Raw genomic sequence first — 26,155 nt, 5'->3', positions numbered from 1 at the left:
TGTGCTCTTATTTTTTCCTTGTATGTTTAAGGCCCCCTGGGGCCCTCTTGACCCTTGTGGGCTGGTTACATTTGGCTCAAGCCTGGACTCCATCGCCTGTGACCAGAGGCAGAGTAGGGGTGGTGGGAATTAGGGGGGAGAGTTTTCCTACATTCTTAAAGATAATATAATAACATCGTGGCTAAGATGGAAATATGTTAGAGGAAGCAAGATTGTGAGACCGATGGAGGAAAGAAGCTCCCATCGGACTCTGCGGCCCCAAACCCTGTCAAGACTGAGCCATGCCTAATTGTGGCCTGGATTGTGGATGTGTGCCTACCCACCAAGAGGAGAGCCAGAAACATGCCTGCATGGATAGAAGGAGATTCCCTCTTAGTTGAGCGGTGAAGGGGTGTGGGAGAGCAGGGAACCATGACACACCATATGTCTCTTCCCAAAGGAGAGAAGCCCCTGTGAACCTACGTCACGGGTCTGCTTGATGAGGCCCACCCTATCCTACTCTTTGTCCTTCATTCAACAGCATTTGTCAAGCATCCACCATACGTCAGGTCCAAGGTTCCACACCAACTGGGGAAAGTGATGCAATCAAGCAGCTTATCTAAGGCTTATCCTCCAGCCTAGTTAGTAGAAGAGTTGGAAGACAATAATGGCTCTCACTCCAGAGCCCTCACACTTCACCTCTATGCCAGATGTTTGAATGAAGGGAAGATCTCCTAGGTGTTTCCCAGGCTTTGTCCAGGCTGCCTGCAACGTCTGCCTGTGGGATCTGACTTCCCAGCAGCTGGGATCAGCCAGCCTACAAGAGCAAGCAGAGCACCCCGAGAGTCTCTAGTGGAGTTGCCTGACCTGTTGGCTCCTGGTCTCAGCAGACTCCTGCTGGTGGTGCGCAGGCTGGGGATTTGTGAGGACAAGGGAGTGTTCAGTTCCAGTTCTCAGGACAAACAGTGCCACACCAGCTGGCTGGGATGTTTGGAATTGGTGTTTCCACTCAACAGCACAACCCAGATTTAGGTTCCTAAAACTAAGCAGCCACCCCCTTGGATCTTTAATCCTTCCTCCTGTGTCCTTCCTGCCACCTGTAGTCTAAATTTAGTGACAAGCACAGCAGAGCACCTTCCGCCTGGGCCACTTTGGCAGGTCATGGAGCCACTAATGAGTGTGTATACACTTTCCATCTCTTCAGGGTTACCCATACAGGTGAAGAGCTTCTAGGGGAGCCCCACGATTATCTTCCTGGTAGGGTTTCCTGCCCTGTGAGTTTTCTTTTTTCTTTCTTTTTTGTTTTTTTGAGACGGAGTCTCGCTCTGTTGCCCAGGCTGGAGTGCAGTGGCAAGATCTCGGATCACTGCAACCTCTGCCTCGTGGGTCCAAGGGATTCTCCTGTCTCAGCCTCCCAAGCAGCTGGGATTACAGGCATGCACAACCACACACAGCTAATTTTTGCATTTTTAGTGGAGGCGGGGTTTTGCCATGTTAGCCAGGCTGTTCTCAAACTCCTGACCTCAGGTGATCCGCCTGCCTCAGCCTCCCAAAGTGCTGGGATTACAGGTGTGAGCCACTGCGCCCAGCCTAATTTTGTGTCTCATATTCTTGACATACCATTTTTCGAAATAAGCGGTCTTCAAGTCTCTATTTCAAACTGTTGAACACCATTTGTTAACACAATATTTCATCATTTCAACACGCCATGACTTCTTCACCATTCCTCTGTTCTGGAAGTGTAGGTTGCTTCCAGTTTTTGCAGTTATGCAACTCAATGATAAGCATCCTCATGCCTAAATCTGTAATGACATTTAGAATTACTTTCTTAAGATTGATTTCTGGAAGTAAGATAAAAGGCTATGAACATTTTTAAGCATTGTGATCTTTCATGCCATAATATTTTTTGAAAGAGCTGGGTCATCTTACATGATTTCCTCCCAGCAGTGCAGGGAGTGAATAGGCAGCATTTCTTGTGTGAGTGAAATCAAGTTCAAAAATAAGAAGGAAAGAAGGAAGGAAGGAAGGAAGGAAGGAAAGAAAGAAAGAAAAAGAAAGAAAGAAAGAGAAAGAGAGAAAGAAAAAGAAAGAGAGAAAGGGAAAGAAAGAAAGAAAAAGAGAAAGAAAGAAAAGAAAGAGAAAGAAGAAAAAGAAAGGAAGGAAGGAAGGGAGGGAGGGAAGAGGCGGGAGAGAGGGATGGATCAGGTTCACTGGCAAATTTTAGCCTAAAGGGACAGGTCAAAAAAGGGAGAAAGTGAAGCTTCACTTCTTGCAGAGAAACTTTTATGAAAGGGTTATGGAAATGACAGCCTATTGAGACTTATTCCACATCAAATGAGGACGTCGTCTCTTCCTCTGCTCACCTCCCTCGGCAAATCCTGTATCCACTTCTCCTAGAACACAGGGGTAGAGCAGTGGCACCAGCCAGCTCCTTGGGAATAGATGGCTCTGCTCATCATAGTCATCATCCAAAAGGCAGAAACATACTAGTAGGAAGAGACCTTAAAGATTCTTTGGTCCAATCCCTCCCTTTATCAGATCAAAGTCTAGAAGAGTGAGGTGATTTATTCAAGAAGTGATTCACTGCTAGTTTATGGCATTCCCGGGACTAGTACCCATATCTCCATTCACATTTGATGACAAATAAAAACAGTTGGACTCCATCTGAAGGCACAGTCCTTTTATGCATGATTCCTTGCACACATGTATTCTTGTATTCATGTTTCAAGATTTGAGAGTGTGGCTGATGTTGCACAGTTGTCTACAGGCTTAGAAGATTAAAAATCTGATTTAATAGGTTTCAGAGTGTCCTGGCTGATTGGTTGTCCTGGGTGAATGGTTTCTCATGTCTGCTAATTTTCTGGATGCTCTCAAGTTAATTAACCTGAGGCCTCCATCCAGCTGTGCACCAATTCAGCTGATCTTGAGGTATCATGACCTATCAGGGAGAGAATTATAACATGTAGGTATAAAGCTTTCTCCTTTCATAACACTGGGACACCTGAAATGGGTTGAGCCTCAGACATATCCTTGCTGTTAAAAACTTAATCATTATTCAAAGCTGAGTTCAAATCCCATCTTTTGCAGGGAAAAAAAAATCTATTGAACAACCCAGGCTAAAGTGTTCACTTTGTTTTCTAAATTCTAGCCGTCTATGCCAATGGTTTGAACAAACTCTGTTTGAGCATGATGGTTTTTAACTTCAAAAAATGTTCACAGAACCTGCATAATTATTCTTTTAGCATCTATGTATGTATGTATGTATGTATTTTTCCTGCCTCACGTTTATTAATGCAAATAGCACAGGAGGGCACCAGCCCCAAGCAGACAGCAGCCCAGAGGTCACACCAGTCCTTCTGTACTCATTCTGGCAAACACAGGCCTCTACTCGGGAGCCTTCATGGGTGCCTGAGCACCTTTGGGAGCCTGAGCTGGAGCCAGACTGAGGCTGGAGCTGAAGCCATGGTCTGAGCCTTGTTTTGAGCCTTGGCCTTTGGTCAGCAGAGCCTGAGACTCCTGGCAATGTGGGCATGAGCACACTTTCCAAGCTTGGGGTGGGCACTGCAGGCAAGTTGATGGGGCTTGCAGCTGACACCCTTTACGATCTTGGGCTTCACCTCCTTGGGTTTTACGAGGGCTTCAATAGTGTTGGCTCTCGTACTCACGGTCTTGGCATTGCTGGCCTGCATCTTCTTCAGGCCCTTCTTGTTGTGCTTCGAAGCACATGTTCTTCAGGAACTTGAAGTCCGTCCACCCCCTTAAGAGATTCATATGTTTGTGATCAGGGTTTATTGATGCCATTTTTTTTGCCATTTGGGAGACTGGTTGTGTGTGGTATGGTTCATGGAATTGGCCATGTCTGCATTATAACCCACAGCTTTAAAGCTCCTGGGACAGGAAGAGTAGCATCTGTCTTAAAAGTTTATGATTAACAAAGGATAGCATGTAATCCTAGGCTTTTAAGAGGCTATACGGCCGGGCGCGGTGGCTCACGCTTGTAATCCCAGCACTTTGGGAGGCCAAGGCAGGTGGATCACGAAGTCAGGAGATCGAGACCACGGTGAAACTCCGTCTCTACTAAAAATACAAAAAAATTAGCCGGGCGTGGTGGCGGGCGCCTGTACTCCCAGCTACTCGGAGAGGCTGAGGCAGGAGAATGGCGTGAACCCAGGAGGCGGAGCTTGCAGCGAGCCGAGATCGCACCACTGCACTCCAGTCTGGGTGAGAGAGCAAGTCTCCATCTCAAAAAAAAAGAGGCTATATATTTTGCCAATCACAACATATATTTGAAAAATAAGTACAATAGTCCCCCCATTATCTGTGGGAGACACATTCCAGGACCCTTCATGGATGCCTGAAACCTTGGATAATACCAAACCCAATTGCCATCATTTGAAACATGTTCTGTACATGTCTTCCACCCACAAAAATTAATGCCTTTTCCATCTTAACTAGGCCGTTACCACACACTGTGGCAGTAACTTTTGCAGTTTGAGGTGTGACAGCCAAACTAGTACAAACTCCTTATCATAGTTCTTTTTTTTTTTTGAGACAGAGTCTTGATCTGTCACCCAGGCTGGGGTAAGTGGCACAATCTGGGCTCACTGCAACCTCCGCCTCCCAGGTTCAAACAATTCTCCTGCCTCAGCCTCCTGAGCAGCTGGGATTACAGGCATGCACCACCACACTCAGCTAAATTTTTTTGCATTTTTAGTAGAGATAGGGTTTTGCCCATGCTGGCCAGGCTAGTCTCGAACTCCTGGCCTCAAGTGATCCGCCTGCTTTGGCCTCCCAAAATGCTGGGATTACAGATGTGTGCCACCGTGCCTGGCCTTTATCATAGATCTAAACAACCTCATCATACAATATCTTTTCTTTCCTTATTAAGTGGAGAACTTTTATCTTTTCGCTCAAAGGAAGCACTTGATGGCTTCTCTTTGGCATACCCAAATTGCCAGCACCACTACTCTTTATGCTTTGGGGCCATTAAGTACAGTAAGTCCTCACTTAACATCATCAATAGGTTCTCAGAAACTAGGACTTTAGGCCGGGCACGGTGGCTCATGCCTGTAATCCCAGCACTTTGGGAGGCCAAGGCAGGCGGATCACGAGGTCAGGAGATTGAGACGGTCCTGGCTAACACGGTGAAACCCAGTCTCTACTAAAAAAGAAATACAAAAAATTAGCCAGGCATGGTTGCAGGCACCTGTAGTCCCAGCTACTCGGGAGGCTGAGGCAGGAGAACGGCCTGAACCCGGGAAGCGGAGCTTGCAGTGAGCTAAGATCGTGCCACTGCACTCCAGCCTGGGCGACAGAGCGAGACTCCATCTCAAAAAAAAAAAAAGAAAGAAACTAGGACTTTAGGGTGGGTGCCGTGGCTCACGCCTGTAATCCCAGCACTTTGGGAGGCGGAGGCGGGTGGATCACCTATGTTGGGAGTTTGAGACCAGCCTGGCCAACATGGAGAAACCCCATCTCTACTAAAAATACAAAATTACAGGCATGGTGGTGCATGCCTGTAATCCCAGCTGCTCGGGAGGCTGAGGCAGGAGAATCACTTGAACCCAGGAGGCGGAGGTCGTGGTGAGCCGAGATTGTGCCACTGCACTCCAGCCTGGGCAACAAGAACGAAACTCCATCGCAAATTAAAAAAAAGAAAGAAAGAAAGAAAGAAACTAGGACTTTAAGTGAAACAACATATAAGGAAATCAATTTTACCATAGGTTAATGATACAAACAATAGTTAAGTTCCCTTAGCATATTTCTGGTGACAAAACTATCACCAAACTTCTAAATATATGCCAAAGTACTCATATTAAACCTTACAATAAATGTGAGCTATGCATGTTTTAAGAAAGATTATCAAAAGAAAGTAAGATAATTATTTACCTTCTTATTGCAGTTCAGAGTCATGGGTAGCTGGAGCCTGTCCCAGCAGCTCAGGGTGCAAGGTGGGAACTCACCTTGGAGAGGGTGTCATTATCTCACACTCACTCATCCTGAGATGAGGTAGACATGCAAATTCACCTCATGGGCATATCTTTGGGATGTGGGAGGAAACCCATGCAGAAGGAGGAGAACAAGCAAACTCCACACAGATGTCGGCCCCAGCCAAAAATCCATTTTTTTTTTTTTTTTTTTAATCAACGTTGTAACAGAGGCTGGGCGCGGTAGCTCATGCCTGTAATCCCAGCACGTTGAGAGGCTGAGGCAGGCAGAGCACTTAAGGTCAGGAGTTCGAGACGGGGGTCTCTACTAAAATTACAAAAATTAGCTGGGTGTGGTGGCACGTGCCTGTAATTCCAGCTGCTCTGGAGGCTGAGGTAGGAGAATTGCTTGAACCCGGGAGGCGGAGGTTGCAGTGAGCCGAGATCATGCCACTGAACTCCAGAACTCCAGCCTGGGTGACAGAGCGAGACTCCAACTCAAACAAAAAAAAAAAAAAAAGAACAACGTTATTCAAGGCCTTGTTATCCTGTAAAATAAGAGTCACCTGAACACAAGCACCGTGATACGTGACAGTCGTCTTATAACAGAGATGGCTATCTAGTGACTAACGAGCAGGTAGCGTCTGCAGTGTGTATCCACTGAACACAGGGAGGGTCCACATCCCAGGCTGGATAAAGTGGGACAGTGCACATTTGAAAACTCATGAATTGGTTATTTCTGGAATTTTCCATGTTATATTTTCGAAACTTGGTTGACTGTGGGTAACAAACGTCGGAAAGCCAAACCATAGATAAGGGGGGAGGAGACTACCATTTGAGACATGTCTGAGTCATCTTACAGATATAAGGATTTGTGATGCTTAGCATAACCCATAGTTTGCAAGAGGTCCAGGGTCCAAAGGTTGGGAACCACTGACCTATTGCATTTATTGACAATGAATCACAGGCCTGGTGATGTTGCTTTCAACTGTCACCTAACTCTTCAGGTCGCACCGTCTCCCTCAATTACACTGAATCTTTCCTGAGGACAGGAACGTCCACTTATATGCCTTTGTACACCCACAATGCTAATGGGCCCATCAATTAAGGACCATTAATTGAGCACTACCCATGAGGAGGACACTGAATTAGATTCTGTGGGAGGTAGGAAGTGCAGAGTCCAGTTTCTGCCCTTCAGATCTCACTTCTGGTTAGAGATATGGCAAATGCCTTTGAGAAATGAGGTAACAATTTAACGGCTAAACTCCAGAGTGAAAGAGAGCTTATGGGATAGATTAGGAAATGAGTTGAACAGATGCTGACTGCTATGAGTACAGAAAAGGAGGAGTTAAGAGTATGCCGCCGAGTCGGAAAACTATGTAAAGGGGTTTGAGTGTGTGAGCCTGAAAAAGGATTAGTACTCAGGCACTTCTTTCAACTCCTGGAAGGTGCTCAGAGAGAGTAACTGAACAAATGCATGCATAAGAGAAACACTTTTGGTCATTTGCTCCGAGATGGGCACAAAGTGAAACCCTTACTTTTTTTTTTTTTTTTTTTTTTTTTTTTGAGATGCAGTCTTGCTCTGTCGCCCAGGCTGGAGTGCAGTGGAGTGATCTCAGCTCACTGCAATCTCCGCCTCCCAGGTTCAAGTGATTCTCCTGCCTCAGCCTCCCGAGTAGCTGGGATTACAGGCACCTGCCACCAGGCCTGGCTAATTTTTGTATTTTTAGTAGAGACAGGGTTTTGCCATGTTGGCCAGGCTGGTCTTAAACTCCTGACCTCAGGTGATCCATCCGCCTCAGCCTCCCAAAGTGCTGGGATTACAGGCGTGAGGCAATGCACCTGGCTGTGAAACCCTTACTCTTAAAGAATAACATTTACTCTGAAACATACAGAAGTCAGTTTTTTGAAGGTGGCAGTGGATGAAGAGGAAATGTGCCCTGAATCCCATGATCTCTTAAGATGTTGCTGCGGTCCAGAAATTGTTTTGGTGAAACTTTCATAGAAGAGAGCACTGATGCTCCAATAGTGAAGTGAGTTGGCCAGGATCATACAATCAGTTAGTTCATAGCAGAACTGGAACTTGACCTCCGAGAGCTGGACTTCAGGGCTAGTGTTCTTTCCACTTGATCTTGTTACTCCTAGAATCCCCTCCTTTTTCTTGAACTTGTCAAAACAATTTGTCTAAAAGGAGTTTGCCCAAGCTGAATCCATCACACCACTCTGTTCTAGTTGAAATGCTAGGCTGGTCTTTCTTCTCTTACTATCTGAACATGCCTTAATTAGAAATTAGGAGCAACTCCTGGGTCCTGGCCAATGCTTCAAAGAAACTGTATTGGCACCTGCAATGCTAAAACCACCGTTGTTAAAGACAAACTGCTAATTACAAAATCCAAACCACTGCTTTGTGGGTTGTGGGGATCTCAAGAGAGTGGGTGGGAGATGGGGCCAATTCTGGAGGGGCCTTGTTTATTGCCATTGATTTTTGGCCACAACAGAGAGCTGCCTCTTTTTTTTTTTTTTTTGCGACAGAGTTTCGCTCTTGTCGCCCAGGCTAGAGTGCAATGGTGTGATCTCGGCTCACTGCAACCTCCTCCCACTGGGTTCAAGCAATTTTCCTGCCTCAGCCTCCCGAGTTGCTGGGATTACAGGTGCCTGCCACCACGCCCAGCTAATTTTTTGTATTTTTAGTAGAGATGGGGTTTTACCATGTTGCCCACGCCAGGCCGAGCTGCCTCCTCTTGGATGCCACAAACCAATTAGGTTGGGAACCCTTCCAGGGAAGCTGCCTCCATCTGGTAAATATTTGGGCAGCCTGGGTGATCTGAAAAGTCACTGGGGGTATTGCATGGTGGCTCAGGCCTGTAATCCCAGCACTTTGGGAGGCCGAGGTGGGTGGATTACCTGAGGTCAGGAGTTTGAGACCACCCTGGTTAACATGGTGAAACTCCGTCTCTACTAAAAATACAAAAATTAGCCAGGTGTGGTGGCGGGAGCCTGTAATCCCAGCTACTCAGGAGGCTGAGACAGGAGGATCACTTGAACCCAGGAGGCGGAGGTTGCAGTGAGCTGAGATCATGCCATTGCACTCCAGCCTGGGCAGCAAGAGTGAAACTGTCTCAAAAAAAAAAAAAAAAAAAAGAAAAAAGAAAAGAAAAAAAAATCAACCCCATGATGATTACCAGATCATCTATGGGCTGAAGTCAAGCTGCTGGGTTTGTCTGTTCCATTAAGAAGTAACCGGCAAATTATCTGCCAAGAGATCTTGGTCTCTCCTGCATAGTTTTCTTATCTCACTGATAACTTACTTTATCATTACGAAAGACTCTACACCTTCATACTTCCTCTCCCTGAACTTCCCCAACCAAGCCTTGCCCTCAGAGCCATAATTCATTAACTCACTCACTCAACACATTTCTATGCAACACGTCCTATATTCCAGCCATTGATCTAGGTGCGTATAGTGTAGCCACTGCTGATATTGCCTACTAGGTGATATGACTTCCACCTCTAACTCTACCTCTCACTGTGTGACAGGCAAGACATTTGCTTTTCTGGTCCCTCTCCCTGTCCCTCTGGTTCAATCTCCTCACCTATAAGGTGATGGAATTGTAGAAAATGGTTCCTTTTGATTCTATCTGTATCCTTCAGGGTCCGGTTAGGAGACAGCAGTCACACAGTATTTGGAACAGAAGTTTAACATAAAAAATTATTAACTAGGGCCAGGAGTGGTGGCTTTCGCCTGTAATCCCAGCACTTTGGGAGGCCGAGGCAGGCGAATCACGAGGTCAGGAGAATCACGAGGTCAGGAGATCGAGACCAGCCTGACCAACATGGTGAAACCTCGTCTCTACTAAAAATACAAAAATTAGACAGGCGTGGTGGTGCGTGACTGTAACCCCAGCTACTCAGAGGCTGAGGCAAGAGAATGGCTTGAAACCTGGAGGCGGAGATTGCAGTGAGCCGAGATCGCACCATTGCACTCCAGCCTGGGCGACAGAGTGATTCTCCATCTGGAAAAAAAAAAAAAAATTGGCCGGGTGCGGTGGCTCAAGCTTGTAATCCCACCACTTTGGGAGGCCGAGGCGGGCGGATCACGAGGTCAGGAGATCGAGGCCATCCTGGCTAACACGGTGAAACCCTATCTCTACTAAAAATACAAAAAAAAATTAGCCGGGCATGGTGGCGGTGCCTGTAGTCCCAGCTACTTGGGACGCTGAGGCAGGAAAATGGCGTGAACCCGGGAGGCGGAGCTTGCAGTGAGCCGAGATTGCACCAGCCTAGGCGACAGAGCAAGACTCCATCTCAAAAAAAAAAAAAAAAAAATTATTAACTAATATCAGGGAGTTAGCTATGAAAGGGTAAAGTGAACTCTAAAGAACACAGGACTAGCAGATAGAGGGAGTACCTTAGGGTCCCACCCTAGGGCTGAAACAGAGAACCCGAGAAAGGGACAAACTTGGAGAGTCTCCATCCCGATGCGGAGACAGAGACCTTACAGAGAAGGTATAGCTGTCAATGAATGGCGGAGGGAGTTGCAGGGTGTGACAGACTGGGGTGGCAGGCAAGCAGGCATCCACTGGTGCTAGAAAATCTTGTTGAGAACCTGCGTATGGGAGTACTGAGAAGTCAGCCAGGACACTTGTGGAACTTGACAGAAGCTGCCTGTGGGATTAAAGTGAAACTTGCTAGGGGTGAGTCCCACCCTTGACCACAGGGGAGCCACCAGAGGAGGAAGAAAAGAAAGCACCTGAGAACCAGGAAGAGAAGCCCCTTTCTCCTGCGGTATCCCTCCAGAACCCTCCACTGACAAAGCTTAACATTATGTCATCAGGTGAAGAGAAATGTTTCTAGGATTCAGCACCAGTATCACAAGCAGGGGAAGTGAAGAGGGGGTGTGAAGACAAGAAGTGGCAAATCAATAACCAGCATGCTGTCATTCTGTACTATATGATTCTTGGAAATTTAACCTTAATGTAGGAAAGAAGTGAGTGAGTTGTATTGTACAGGTTAGATATGATCTTAGTCTGTTCTTCTATACCTTCCTTGCCTCTATTCCTCAATAATTAACAAATTTCTTCAGAATGAAACCAATCTTGGCTAGGACGGCATTGCACCTCAAAACTTTAAACATGCCATAATCATGTACATATATGATTATATGTCTATATTGTATATATAATTATATAATTAGTATAATCGTTACATAATAACTAAACATCTATACCAAGGACAGAGGTGGGTCTCAGCTTCTAAAATAATAAATAAAAGATGCCTAGGATTTCAATATGCTTCCTGATGACAGCAAGTAACTTGGAGGGGAAATAAGATCCAGTGAAGTCAATCTCAAACCAAATATTATCAAAAATCAGGTGAGTGACAGAGAAAATGTGATGAAAGTTTACAGGAAGGAAAAAGGCCCATAGGCTGAAATGGCCAAAGAAAAATGTGTGCCTGGCAGTAAAGTTTGAGAAGAATGTTTAGCAATGGGTAGAAGTTGTACGTAAAGTAGAATGAGAATAGGCTAAGAAGTGGCTACAGAATGAGAAACACAGACTAACTAGTCCTCCGAATTTGCTAGCCTTAGGTTTGAACTGAACCAGTCAGTTGCAGATGTGTTATGTGCATAGGACAGATGCCAGGAAGATGAGCACGCATGACTTCAAAGACTTGCTGGATCCTGTAAGGCCTTGTTGAAGGAAACATCATTCTACAGGCTTCTCCATCATTTAGATGAACCTGTGGTTTCCATATCAGTGGACTGAGCATTTGCTAGTATAGAGGATTTGCTGCTATAATATTCAACTTCTGCTCTTCACATTGTTTAAGTGAAATATTGAAATACCGGCCGGGCACAGTGACTCACGCCTGTAATCCCAGCACTTTGATCCCAGCTACTCACTCACTCGGGAAGCTGAGGTGGGAGGATCTCTTGAGCCTGAGAAGTCAAGGCTGCAGTGAGCAAGGCTGCAGTGAGCAAGTCTGCAGTGAGCTGTGACTCCACCACTGCCCTCCAGCCTGGGCAACAGAGCAGGACCCTGTCTCAAAAAAAAAAAAAAACAAAAATCCTTAGTGGAGACTTCCTTTCCTTTTCCCCTATCAAAAGAACAGGCTGACACTGATACTCTTCCCCAGGTGTCTCTGCTGGTGGGTGGATGTTTTCCAGGGCGTTCTTTCACAGAAGACTCAGCTTTCTGATAAAATACCTGATAAAATATGTCTGTAAAATATTGCATTTACTACTTACAGGGCATGACATGGGGCTCTGACAAATAGAATGCAAAGGAGATCGCCGGTATCAGTCCACATATTAAATATTAGAGAAGCTAATTTTGTTGTATTTTTTAGAAAGAAAATAATTGGAAATAGAAATTTTTATTTTTATTTGTACCTTTTCTCAAGGCACCACCCCAAGGTGGTGTCTCCTGTCTCCAGGCTCTACCAGGAAGCTGCAGTGACTGCACTGGCAGCTCTGGGCTTTATTTCCTTCTTTGGTTTTGGCCCTGGGAATTGCCCTGACTTTCTTAGAAACTCTGTTATGCATTAGCAATAATTATTCTTTTCGACATCACTAGATGTTTTATAGCATGATAGTTTTCTTTTTTTTTTTCTCTTTTTTGAGATGGAATCTCGCTCTGTTGCCCAGGCTGGAGTGCAGGGGCATGATCTCAGCTTACTGCAACCACCACCTCCCAGGTTCAAGCGATTGTCTCGCTTCAACCTCCCAAGTAGCTGGGACTACATGCGCCCACCACCACACCCAGCTAATTTTTGTATTTTTAGTACTGACGGGATTTCACCGTGTTGGACAGGCTGATTTCAAACTCCTGACCTCAGGTGATCCACCCGCCTCGGCCTCCCAAAGTGCTGGGATTATAAGCATGAGCCACCATGCCCGGCCAACATGATAGTTTTAAGGTCATTTTGTTGTCCTTATTGCCAGAAATGGGAGGCTACAATAGTTTTGGAAAGAAGGCTGGGCTTGGTGGCTCACGCCTGTAATCCCAGCACTCTGGGAGGTTGAGGCAGGTGGATCACCTGAGGTCGGGAGTTTGAGGCCAGCCTGACCAACATGGAGAAACCCCGTCTCTACTAAAAATACAAATAAAATTAGCCAGGCATGGTGGTGCATGCCTGTAATCCCAGCTACTGGGGAGGCTGAGGCAGGAGAAGGGGTTGAACCCGGGAGGTGGAGGTTGCAGTGAGCCGAGATTGTGCCACTGCATTCCAGTCTGGGTGACAGAGTGAGACTCTCTCTCTCAAAAAAAAAAAAGAGTTTTGGAAAGAAACATGGTTATTTTATGTAACAATGGAAACATTTTCAAATGTCCATTTTCAATATGCTCTCCTCATGAGTGACTTTTGAAGAAAAATCTATTTCTTTTTTTTTTTTTTTTTTGAGACGGAGTCTCACTCTGTCGCCCAGTCTGGAGTGCAGTGGTGCGATCTTAGCTCACTTCAAGCTCTGCCTCCCGGGTTCATGCCATTCTCCTGCCTCAGCCTCCTGAGTAGCTGGGACTATAGGCGCCCGCCACCACTCCCGGCTAATTTTTTTTGTATTTTAGTAGAGACGGGGTTTCACCGTGTTAGGCAGGAAGGTCTTGAACTCCTGACCTTGTGATCCGCCCACCTCAGCCTCCCAAAGTGCTGGGATTACAGGCGTGAGCCACTGCACCCGGCCAAAAATCTATTTCTTATTCATTGTTAAAAGATTGCATTTATCTTGAAGGGATACACTCAGAAGTTTTGTTTTTTCCACACCATTTGCTAGGTAGTATACTACTTACTGTTATTTGCCATCATGAAAAAAGGCTAGCAAAATTGGAAAATTTGTAATTTTGTAAAATAGAGTGCAACCTCAAGTTTAAGTTGAATTTTATTTTATTTTTATTTTTTTATTTTTTTTTTGAGACGGAGTCTCGCTCTGTCGCCCAGGCTGGAGTGCAGTGGCGCGATCTCGGCTCACTGCAAGCTCCGCCTCCGGGGTTCACGCCATTGTCCTGCCTCAGCCTCTCAAAGTAGCTGGGACTACAGGCACCTGGCTAATTTTTTTTGTATTTTTAGTAGAGACGGGGTTTCACCGTGGTCTCGATCTCCTGACCTCGTGATCCGCCCGCCTAGGCCTCCCAAAGTGCTGGGATTACAAGTGTGAGCCACCGCGCCCGGCCCATTTTTTTTTATTTTTTTATTGTTTTTGAGAAGGAGTCTCGCTCTTTCACCCAGGCTGGAGTGCAGTGGCGCGATCTCGGCTCACTGCAGGCTCCTCCCCCCGGGGTTCACACCATTCTCCTGCCTCAGCCTCCCGCGTAGCTGGGACTACAGGCGCCCGCCACCTCGCCCGACTAATTTTTTTTTTGTATTTTTAGTAGAGACGGGGTTTCACTGTGTTAGCCAGGATGGTCTCGATCTCCTACTTAATATATCCTCATTTGGATGCTCACTGGGTGACTCAAACCAATATGACCAAACAGAACTCTTGACTTTCCCTTGGAAACATAGCTCCCATAGTCATCCCCATTCAGTAAGCAACACCATCTACCTAGATTCTTAATGTCTTACTCCCTGCATCCAGTCTACCATCGAGGCAGCTCTATTTCTAGACTATATCCCAGTCCTGCTCATGCCTTCCTGCTTTCCCCTTTGGTCGTTTATGATCAGTTATCTCCCTAGCAGCAGAAAGATCTTTTTAGTATATAAATAAGATCACATCATCCCTTACTTCCTATCAGAACACAATTCGAAATCCTTCTTTGGTCCACCAGGCCCTCTTTGTGCTGGCCCCAGCCTGTCTCTTCAACTCCCTCTTGCCCATATTCTTCTCCCACTATGCTCCAGCCACACTGGCCTTCAGTATGGTCCTGCAACAAGCCAAGCGATACCACACTGCTTAGGGCCGTTTCATTTGCTGTTTTCTTTGCCTGGAGTGTTCTGCCTCCACATCTATGCTTGACAGGCTCCTTTCTGTAATTCAGACCTTAGTTCAAAGTCACTTCTCCAGAAAGACTTTCCTCAACTACCCAATCTACAATCATTCTCCCTATCCCTGCCTGCCACTTTGTTCTCTAGCACATTACCCTTTTTATTTTTCCCATATACCATTCTCTGAATTGATCTTGATCGCTTACTTATTTGTTTGTTTACTTGTTCCCTGCTGATTCCTCAGTATCATCTCACACATCACCTGATAACCAACACTTGCTAGAGGAATGAACACTCTGGACACCCAACAAAGATATTTCTTATAGCTGAGGGGGTTATCTATTCCACTGTTCACTGTCCTGTAAGTAAAGGCACACTCATATGAGAAATTTATTGCAGAACGTAGCAGCAGGAAAGCATTATCTCTGTTGAGAATGTTCAGTGCCTTTTCCTTTTCTGGTTTCAAAGCTGTCACTGTTAGTTTCTATTTTTTGTTTTGCCTTGGCTATTAGGAAGCTGAAAGTCAAATTTCAAACTCAAGGATGAATATCATGGTCTCTCCAATAGTGAACATAAGTTCTTCCTTCCTGAGGTTGATTTCCTCCCTTTGTTGTCAGGAAGTATGGTAATGAAATTTGTTACAAGTTGCCTCAATTTCTTTCTGGATGGAAGTGTGATTTAAAGCATTCAAAGTGTTAACATTCTGGCATAGACTGCACAGCTACCTGTAAGGAATGCTGACTTGGAGCCATGTAGTATTGAATGGGAGCTCTCTGGCTGTAAGAGTTTATGAGCAACCTCTATTGTTGTTAGGTGATTTGCTGTGATTCGTATTTGGGAATTCCCCAAGGTAGTTTTAGTTGGGGTTTGACTTGCCTAAAAAGAGCTCAAGCCTCTGGGTGTTAGTGGTTTTAGGCTTTTTTGTATTTTTTGACTTGATGAGTGTCACTTCAGAGTTATGAATCAAAAGATCTTGAGAGTTTATTGTTCTCTTAGAGCTCAATGTCTCAGTAGTAGAAGAAATACGCCTTTTAGTTTAGCCTTAAAATGCGATGTCTTGATCTCAAGTAAATTCATGGACTACACCCTTCTAAGGTTCAAAGGAACTGTTCTTAATTATTGTTTAGGTCCAGGGAGGGTTTTGAAGTTTATGGAGCATAAAACATGCTTCTCCCTAGCCTGGCAAAATTAAAATGTAGCTCTTTTGAAGTTCAGCATGTGTTGGTATTTTAATTTATTGGCTACTTTAAATATTTTGTTTGTGGCAACAACATTCATAAAACAGCAAGAGGGAAAGCATACACTGATTCATTATTATCAAATATTTTTTGATATTTGTACTAAATAGATATAGATGATGTAAAGAATATATATATATATTGATATTTGTACTAAATAGATATAGATGATGTAAAGAATATATATATCTGGTTAAGCCGTGAAGGCATAAGAGTGGACAAATCTCTTTGAATAAAATATGCTATTAAAATAGTCTTGATGGCCTAAATGCAATGTGGAATAATGCTACTGTATATAAGAATTGTACCTTAAACGTTTCTGCCAAACAAACGTTGTAGTTAAGTATTACTTAACAATTGGGTACAAAATTATATTTTAATTTTTAATGAAAACAAACATTGATTCAAGTAGTTTTGAAGAAGAAGCATGCAGAAAATAATTTTCATGAACTATTTCCTTCCAGAAAGGGAAGGGAATGGGTCTTTTGGTAATCAAATGTTAAAAAAACAATCAATCAATCAACCATGTATTATATCATGCAGTAAGTAATTTTTTAAATTAACCTTTTAAAATACACTTTTCTTTTTTCTTTTTCTTTTTTTTTGTTTTTGAGAGGGGGTCTCGCTGTGTTGCCTAGGCTGGAGTGCAATGGCGCAGTCTCTGCTCACTGCAACCTCTGCTTCCTAGGCTCAAGCAATTCTCCTGCCTCAGCCTCCTGAGTAGCTGAGATTACAGGTGCCCACCACCACGCCCGGCCAATTTTTGTATTTTTAGTAGAAATGGGGTTTCACCATATTGGCCAGGCTGGTCTTGAACTCCTGATCTCAAATGATCCACCTGACTTGGCCTCCCAAAATGCTGGGATTACAGATGTGACTGTGCCTAGCCTAAAATACACATTTTATCTACTTATATGGGTTCCTTTTTAAGGTAAAAATCAGGATTTACTTAAAGATATATTAATTTATAAGGATATTTGATGAAAGAATTCCAAATAGCACATTTAAAACGTTACTATTGATAATTTTTTATGATAAAAATATAATAAAAATATGTTTATATATAACTTTATTATAACATTTCTATATCCAGATTTTACCTATGACCTTCTCTTTCCCATAACTGAAACCAATGTAGTCAATAGCAATTTCAATTTAAGTGACTGTAAAGTCATTGTTCATCATCTACCATAAAGCTTGGGTCGTTTCCCAAGTACATTTGAAAGTGAGATTTGTTAGGTAACGGGTACCTTAATGGCGCCGGTTCCGGGTTCTTCTCCCCTCCTTGACCAGGCGCTGTCTGAACCCGCCAAAGGAGGGCCAATCAGAAAGAAGCACCTCCCACCTTCCCTTGGGCCCGCCCCACGTAGGCCCAAGGGATATCAAAACCCAGCACACCAGCAGCTCTCTCTCTCTCTCTCTTCTTTTCTCTCCTCTCTCTTCTTTTCTCTCCTCTCTCCTCTCTCTTCTTTTCTCTCCTCTCTCTCCCCCGTGCGACCTGACTTCTATCTCTCCAATAAAGATCTCTTGGCTGCCATCGGTGTCGTCTCTGACTAGCCTGTCACCCTTCATTTTGGTGCCGTGACTCGGATCGGGATCCCCACCTTTAGGTGGGACCCCGATCCCCTTCCCAGGCTCAGTCTAGACCTCCAGCCAGCCTTCACCCATTTTCCTGTTCGCCGAGCTCTTCGTCCACCACTGGCCTCATCTCGGTAAGTTTTCCCCTCCCGGGCCTACCTCGGGCAAATCGCCAGACCCTAGCCACTCCCGTGACGGACACATTTTGCCCGACGCCCTTACGGCAGTGGTAGGCCCCTATCATTCACTTCCAACTTGGCCTGCAGGGAATGGAGTTTTCTCCCTCTCCTCCTCGCGTCTCCGGCCTGGGCCCCTCTCTTTCGCTCGTTAAAATCCTGGTACCAGGTGACCCATGGCCTCCCGCCTCTCAGAGGCTCCTCAGTCCTTCTGTTTCGGTGACGATTGATCTGGAGGCTCTGACTCGCTCCGTGGCAAGCAGCTAGCAGGGGACGCCCTGCCTAGCTCGTCGCCGTCTATTCCTTCCTCTCATTATGGGAGGCTCTGCATCCCTGCCGGCTGACACCCCCCTACAACGTCTTTTAAATAATTTGTCGGCCCTTGGCCTCGCCTCAGACATCAAACCAAAACACCTAATTAAATTTTGCACTCAAAACTGGCCCACCTATCTCCTAGACAACCAAAACAAATGGCCTCCTTATGGCTCTCTCAATCCTGATCTTCTTTGGGATCTCTACAACTATTGCGTGCGAACAGGAAAATGGGTAGAGATCCCATATATTCACGGCTTCTTCCTCCTACAGGACACACCTAACCTCTGCCTCCCTTGCGAACCCCAACAGCTCCTTGCTGCTCTTAAACTGCCAACCCCTCCCTCTGCCCCCGACTTCGACCCAGCCGACGAGGCCCCCCCACATACCACCACCCTCCGCCCCGCTTTCCGGCCACCAGCCCAGATCAACCAGACGCCCCTCCCAGCGGCGCCTGCCCGCCCCCCACCAACTGCACCTACACCACCGCTTCTCCAAACTTCCCAGCCCCCGAAGGCTGGTGCAATGGCTCCCTACACAAGTCTATCAATTCTTCCACTGGTGGCCCCTGTGTTCCCGTCACTCTCTTTCTCCAACTTACCCTATTACCCTTCTCTGAAGGCTCATCAGCATACCACTTTAACCACCCTGACCTAGACCCCTCACAGATTCACCAACACAAGAGAGCAGTTTTCCTACCATTCATTCTCGGGCTACCCCTCACCACCTCCCTACTAGGCTCAGGACTAGGGGCTGCCTCCCTAGGTTACAGCGTGTCTCAGTTTTCCGATCTCAAGATTCCCAGTCCTTAGCCACTTTACAACGTCAAATCACATCCCTAGCAGGGGTAACACTTCAAACCGCTGAGCTCTAGATTTACTCACTGCTGAAAAAGGCGGTACTTGCATCTTCTTACAAACATTAAAACTTACATAACATTAGGAAGAAACTAACAGGGGCCAACTTGTCCCCATCATTGTGGGACACCCTAAAGACCCCCTCCTAGCCTGGATCCTCCCATTTCTAGGCCCTCTCATGGGTCCTCTTGTGCTCTCCTTCCGTGCCTTCTCAAATTCATGAGACAGCAAGTCTCATCCATCTCTAACCAAACCTTTAACCAGCTTCTCTTTAGACATTATCAACTCCTAGCAACCAGCGAAGAAGCGGCTGACTCCAGAGACAGACTCCGAGCGCCATGTCTCGGTTCCACCAGTTCCTAGATGATCTCCGCAAAGACTGCTGGCTCATCACAGACCCCTCCCTGCCCCTTGGCTGGCTACAAGGAACATTCATGGACTTCACAACTGAGGAGGTGTTCACATACAGCGCCCTACTGCTTGGCCTTATACTCCTGCTGTGCCCCGTACACAACCCCCACAGTCCTCCCATACCCCTCCCCCACGACGCCCCCACTCAGCAGGAAGTACTCAGACGAACTACAACGCCCATTTCCCCACTTCTTAAGAAACAAAAAAGGGAGGAATGTTAGGTAACAGGGGTACCTTAATGGCGCCGGTTCCGGGTTCTTCTCCCCTCCTTGACCGGGCGCTGTCTGAACCCGCCAAAGGAGGGCCAATCAGAAAGAAGCATCTCCCGCCTTCCCTTGGGCCCGCCCCACGTAGGCCCAAGGGATATAAAACCCAGCACACGAGCAGCTCTCTCTCTCTTCTCTTCTCTCTCTCCCCCGCGCGACCTGACCTCTACCTCTCCAATAAAGATCTCTTGGCTGCCACCGGTGTCGTCTCTGACTAGCGTGTTGCCCTTCAAGATTTATCCTTTTTTTTTTTTGAGTCGGAGTCTCGCTCTGTCGCTGGAGTGCAGTGGTGGTGTGTCCAGAATTGGTGGGTTCTTGGTCTTACTGACTTAAAGAATGAAGCCGCAGACCCCCCGGTGAGTGTTACAGCTCTTAAGGTGGCACGTCTGGAGTTTGTTCCTTCTGATGTTCGGATGTGTTCAGAGTTTCTTCCTTCTGGTGGGTTCATGGTCTTGCTGGCTCAGGAGTGAAGCTGCAGACCTTCGCGGTGAGTGTTACAGCTCTTAAGGCTGCCCATCTGGAGTTGTTCGTTCCTCCCAGTGGGCTCGTGGTCTTGCTGGCTTCAGGAGTGAAGCTGCAGACTTTCGCAGTGTGTTACAGCTCATAAAAGCAGTGTGGACCCAAAGAGTGAGCAGTAGCAAGATTTATTGCAAAGAGCGAAAGAACAAAGCTTCCACAGTGTGGAAGGGGACCCCAGCGGGTTGCCACTGCTGGCTGGGGCAGCCTGCTTTTATTCTCTCATCTGGCCCCACTCACGTCCTGCTGATTGGTAGAGCCGAGTGGTCTGTTTTGACAGGGCGCTGATTGGTGCGTTTGCAATCCCTGAGCTAGACACAAAGGTTCTCCAGGTCCCCACTAGATTAACTAGATACAAAGTGTCGACACAAAGGTTCTCCAAGGCCCCACCAGAGTAGCTAGATACAGGGTGTCGATTGGTGCATTCACAGACCCTGAGCTAGACACAGGGTGCTGATTGGTGTATTTACAATCCCTGAGCTAGACATAAAGGTTCTCCACGTCTCCACCAGACTCAAGAGCCCCGCTGGCTTCACCCAGTGGATCTCCCACCGGGGCTGCAGGTAGAGCTGCCTGCCAGTCCCGCGCCGTGCGCTGGTACTCCTCAACCCTTGGGTGGTCAATGGGACTGGGCGCCGTGGAGCAGGGGGTGGCGCTTGTCAAGGAGGCTCGGGCCGCACAGGAGCCCACGGAGGCGGGGGAAGGCTCAGGCATGGCGGGCTGCAGTGCTGAGGCCTGCCCCGTGGGAAGGCAGCTAAGGCCTGGCGAGAAATCGAGTGCAGCGCCAGTGGGCTGGCACTGCTGGGGGACCCAGTACACCCTCTGCAGCCGCTGGCCTGGGTGCTAAGTCCCTCATTGCCCGGGGCCTGGGTGCTAAGTCCCTCATTGCCCGGGGCCGGCAGGGCCGGCCGGCTGCTCCGAGTGCGAGTGCGGGGCCCGCCAAGCCCACGCCCACCTGGAACTCCAGCTGGCCCGCAAGCGCCGCAGGCAGCCCCGGTTCCCGCTCGCGCCTCTCCCTCCATACCTCCCTGCAAGCTGAGGGAGCCGGCTCCCACCTTGGCCAGCCCAGAAAGGTGCTCCCACAGTGCAGCGGTGGGCTGAAGGGCTCCTCAAGTGCCGCCAAAGTGGGAGCCCAGGCAGAGGAGGTGCCGAGAGCGAGTGAGGGCCGCGAGAACTGCCAGCACGCAGTCACCTCTCAGTGTCATCTCGGCTCACTGCAGGCTCCGCCTCCCGGGTTCACGCCATTCTCCTGCCTCAGCCTCCGGAGTAGCAGCTGGGACTACAGGCGCCCGCCACCACGCCAGGCTAATTTTTTGTATTTTTAGTAGAGGCGGGGTTTCACCGTGTTAGCCAGGATGGTTTCGATCTCCTGACTTCGTGATCCGTCAACCTCGGCTTCCCAAAGTGCTGGGATTACAGGCGTGGGCCACCACACCCGGCCTGAAAGTGAGATTTATCTTAACTTATTCTGTCTGCTATGTTCTTGTGTTAGGATGAGTAGCAAAGGTTGTCATGGAGTAACTGGTGGTATTGAACCAGCCATGTAATTTACTAGTAATTGACCATTCAGTCAAGAGTGTTTACCGAACACTTTGCCAGAATTTTAAAAGTCTCCTTGGAAATCTGGAGGGGAAAAAATACAAGCAGGACAAGTAAAACCATCATTTAAAGTCTGTAGAGATAGCCTTTATCTGCCATATTTTAAATTTAAAAGCAAGAAACTTTTCTATCCAACTTATTTGATAGTGCTGAAGTTTTGAAAGTTTTTCGGCTCATTGCACATATCCTGGCCAAGATAAGAAAACTCCAAGGTCCAGGAAAGTTTACTATGGAGTCAGATGGTTACTGATCCCAGAACCAAATTCCTGGTGTTTCTCTGGGCTCCAGGCTGAGTAGCCTGTTTTAAAAGAGGCAATCAAGAGTTTTTTTTTTGCCTTTCAACCATAAGCACTCAGGCCCATCAGTCTTATCATTAAAGTGAAGCTAAGGGTACTTCTGGATTGTGTGTAATCAAGACTTGATGTTAAACCTGAATCCAAAGAAAACACAGTGATTATCTCAACTGCTTTTAGGTATAAGGTCAATTATGCTGGGGAAGCCTAGTTTTGTTCCTGACCATGATCCTTCCTGTTTTTTCACTTTTTCTTTCAGTATCAAAACTAATGGCACACTCGATATGTCATAAGTGAATGACAGTCTGTAAATGCCAGGGAAGACAGAGAGAGGTAGAAAGCAGCCTTCTTTGGAAGATAAGCCGTAAACTCAAGATTGCTATAGCTAAACGCATAACAGTCCTCAACAGGGGAGATGAAAGAAGTTGTTTCTGTAAGAAGGAATTGATACCACTTGAAGTTTTAGTGCTGAGTAACTAAGAAAACTTACATGAGGGTCTATGGTTATATGGAGCAGACATCATCTTCTTTCCCCTTTTCTTCTTCTCATTCTAGTTTTCTAAGATGCAGCCTTTGGTGAGCTTACTAAAAATACAGATTCTTTTAAAGTTAGTGCCAAAGATGACCTATTTATTTTTTTAAAGCTAGTTTATGCAATGTTTTAGTTTTCAATGTGGCAAGAGAAGAGGGTGTGAGAACTGCCTCAGGTCTCTCATTTCCTGGGCTGCCTATGACTTCTGGGTAGAGGTGCCTTTCCTCATGACTCTGACCACACGTGGTTCTGCCAGCCATTTGCTTTGGCCTCTGAGAGAATGACTGATGTCATGGGCCCCTTCATGGAATTATTCACTGGCTTTGTTCCCTGGGTCCCCGGGGCTACTAGGAGCAGCAAGTTCTGAAAATGAAGAGGGAAGTCATTGGATATAGAATTCATAACTAAAGCTTGTCTGGAAGGAGATCTTTATGTTTGAAAAGGACTCATTTTATGTGTAAATTTTAGACTTTGTATGTCAATCTTTTTTTTTTTTGAGATGAAGTCTTGCTCTGTCACCCAGGCTGGAGTGCAGTGGCATTATCCTGGCTCGCTGCAACCTCTGCCTCCTGGGTTCAAGCGATTCTCCTGCCTCAGCCTCCCCAGTAGCTGGGATTACAGGCTTCCACCACCATGCCCAGCTAATTTTTGTATTTTAGTAGAGATGGGGTTTCACCATGTTGGCCAGGCTGGTCTTGAACTCCTGACCTCAAGTGATCTGCCCACTTTGGCCTCCCAAAGTACTGGAATTACAGGCGTGAGCCACCATGCCCGGCCTGTGTGTGGATTCTTTTTTTTTATTGTTGTTGTTTTCGTTTTTTTTTTTTTTTTTTTTGAGATGGAGTCTTGCTCTGTCGCCCAGGCTGGAGTGCAGTGGTGCCATCTCAGCTCACTGCAAGCTCCACCTCCCGGGTTCACACCATTCTCCTGCCTCAGCCTCCAGAGTAGCTGGGACTACAGGTGCCTGCCACCACGCCCGGCTAATTTTTTGTATTTTTAGTGGAGACGGGGTTTCACCATGTTAGCCAAGATTGTCTCGATTTCCTGACGCCATGATCCGCCCGCCTCGGCCTTCCAAAGTGCTGGGATTACAGGCGTGAGCCACCGTGCCCAGCCCTGTGTGTGGATTCTTTATTCTTTTTCTGAAAAATCATATTTGTTATCGTTTTTGCCCTTATCATAATCTGAGTTATCAGTGAGCATCTGTCAACTGTGTTCTCTTCCCTGTTCTGGCAGGTTCCCTGGGTATCCTCTGCCTATCTGGTATTACTTCTCACCTGTTCCTATTCATTGAATGGATACTCAACCTTGGATAGCCTCCCTTCAGGCAAACTTATTTGTTGATCTTTTCCTTCCCTAAATACCATCTGCAATCCTACTACACAATTCAGTAAGTGATTGTCCAGTTAAGCTGTATGTGTTAGCATACAGCTTACACATTTGTTATCTAATCCAGAACACAAGTTCCTTGACAGCAGGGATCAAAATAGGAGTGGTAAGCAGATCAACTTGCTCCATTTGTATTATTTGAGATTACCATGTGTATATATAATCTAGTAAAGTAATTTTAAAAAATGCATTACCCTTCCTGGTATATATTGTAAATAAATAAATATTGGAAAAAATAAGTAAAACAAAAAAAGTATTTTATATAGGCTCAGTGTGATAACAAACAAAAGGTCATCTAGGTTTGATAAGTGCCCTTTGCTCTGAAGGGAAGATAAAAATAAATAATAGTGATAAGAGTTAACAAAATAAAACCCAACCTGTCTGGTAGAATGCTAATAATAGTGACTTTACTTCATATAGGCAGCTTCCAGATCAATGTAAAAAAGCTTTACTGAATATTCAGACCAGTGGTATTTACTTAGCTGCTCTCAAATGGGAATAAGCAGACATCAGCTATCAAGTTTCTAGGCTGGAAAAATCCATAAAGGCCACTGGACACAGACACCATGGGGACATCATCCAGACAGTTCATAAAAATAACTTGCCCAACATTTTTGGAACCTGATGCAAGCTATACTTGTGGTTCTGTCTGTTTCCTTTGCTTTATCCAGTAACAACAGAAAAGGAGGCCAGTCACCAGGACTATGATAACTTGGGTGTTACAGGAGACAACTAGTACAACATAACACTACAATTAATAACTCAATAGCCAATTGCTGAGACAGTGCTCGTGTAAGCAATTAACATTTAAGATTCAGTCAGAGGACTAGATGGTAAATGGATACTTATCTTAAGCCCAGAGCAAAGGAGTTGATTGAGACACAAATATTTGAGCAGGACCATAGCCTCAGATCATTCCATCTGTGTTCACAATAGGGGGAATCCCAATCCTGTGTCACATAAATACATAGAACAAACAACCATAATTTACTATAGTAGTCAATAAGAATGCATCAATTCATTCAGAAATATTTATTAAACACCTATAACATGCTAAGCATTCTAGGGAATTCAAATATATGTCAGTTATTCCCTAATTTTAAGTAAATTGAAGTCCAGTAATGAAATAAGGTTTGCTCAGCTCATATGTGTTAGTATCATATGAGAGGTATAAATTGCTGTAACTATTTGGAGGATGGAGAGATCACTTCTAATTACTTCATCAGGGAAGGTTCTACAGAAAGGAGGGCGCTTGGAAGGGACATACACTTAAAAACAAACTTTTTGTTAAAGCATAACACACACATAAAAGAGAATATATTGCATACAGTACAGGCTCACTGAATTTTCACAATCTGAAAACACTAGATATGTAAGCAGCACCCAGAGAGAATAGTACAGTATTCCAGAAGCCCCCCACATCCCCTACCAATCACTCTTGGGGGAGCAGCCTTTCTGAGATGAATGTAGACAGAGAGAAGATTATTGGGGGAGGGATCAGTATGCATAAAGATGTGGAAATTGAAAGCCATGACCCATGTTTGGAGAATGGGCTGAAGAGTAATTCGCTTGGGGTGTTGGCTAGAGAACAGGGTCGCGTCCACGTTATACAGCTTTAAATGCCAAGAGTTAGATTTTATTCGTTAGCTGCTGAAGGCTTTTGAGCAAGAGGATTATTTTTGTAAGACTTATTGATGATGGTTCATAATTTACTGGTGATGGGACAATTAAGAGACTGAAGGTTGGGAGACTGGCTGGGAAGCTTCTGTAATAATAGTCCGGGTATGAGATAATTTTGGCTCTGCAGTGGCAGTGAGAACAGAGTAACTGACCATACACAGACACTTTAAAGAGCCAACAAGAACTAAATGACTAGAGATCTAGAGGAAGGGGGAGGAATCAAAGAAAATTTTCTTCCAAAGATCTAATCAAGATGAAATTTAATAATTTTTTTGGGTAGTTAGTTGTTATTTACTTGTTGTATAGGGTTAACAGTCTTTGAATGCTGTCTCTCCAAGAAATTCTGAAAACTTTCTTACAGTATTTGAAGAAAACCTTGAGTTACTATAAAGAAACTCTAAAGAGAGCAACGGACCTTTCAGACAAAAAAGAGTCCCTTGTTAGTCAGAAAATGTGGACCGTTTGTCTTTTCAAATGGATGCA

General features: G+C 45.7%; 1 pseudogene; it reads right to left on the bottom strand.

The window, feature by feature from the left end:
• Positions 1-3,363: 3,363 nt before the first annotated feature.
• LOC101179246 lies at positions 3,364-3,836 on the bottom strand (annotated as a pseudogene).
• Positions 3,837-26,155: the final 22,319 nt, after the last annotated feature.

This window comes from Nomascus leucogenys, chromosome 6 (genome assembly GCF_006542625.1).
Source record: "Nomascus leucogenys isolate Asia chromosome 6, Asia_NLE_v1, whole genome shotgun sequence".
Taxonomy (NCBI): domain Eukaryota; kingdom Metazoa; phylum Chordata; class Mammalia; order Primates; family Hylobatidae; genus Nomascus; species Nomascus leucogenys.
Note: the sequence above shows the minus strand (reverse complement) of the source record. Positions and strands in the feature narration are given on the sequence as shown.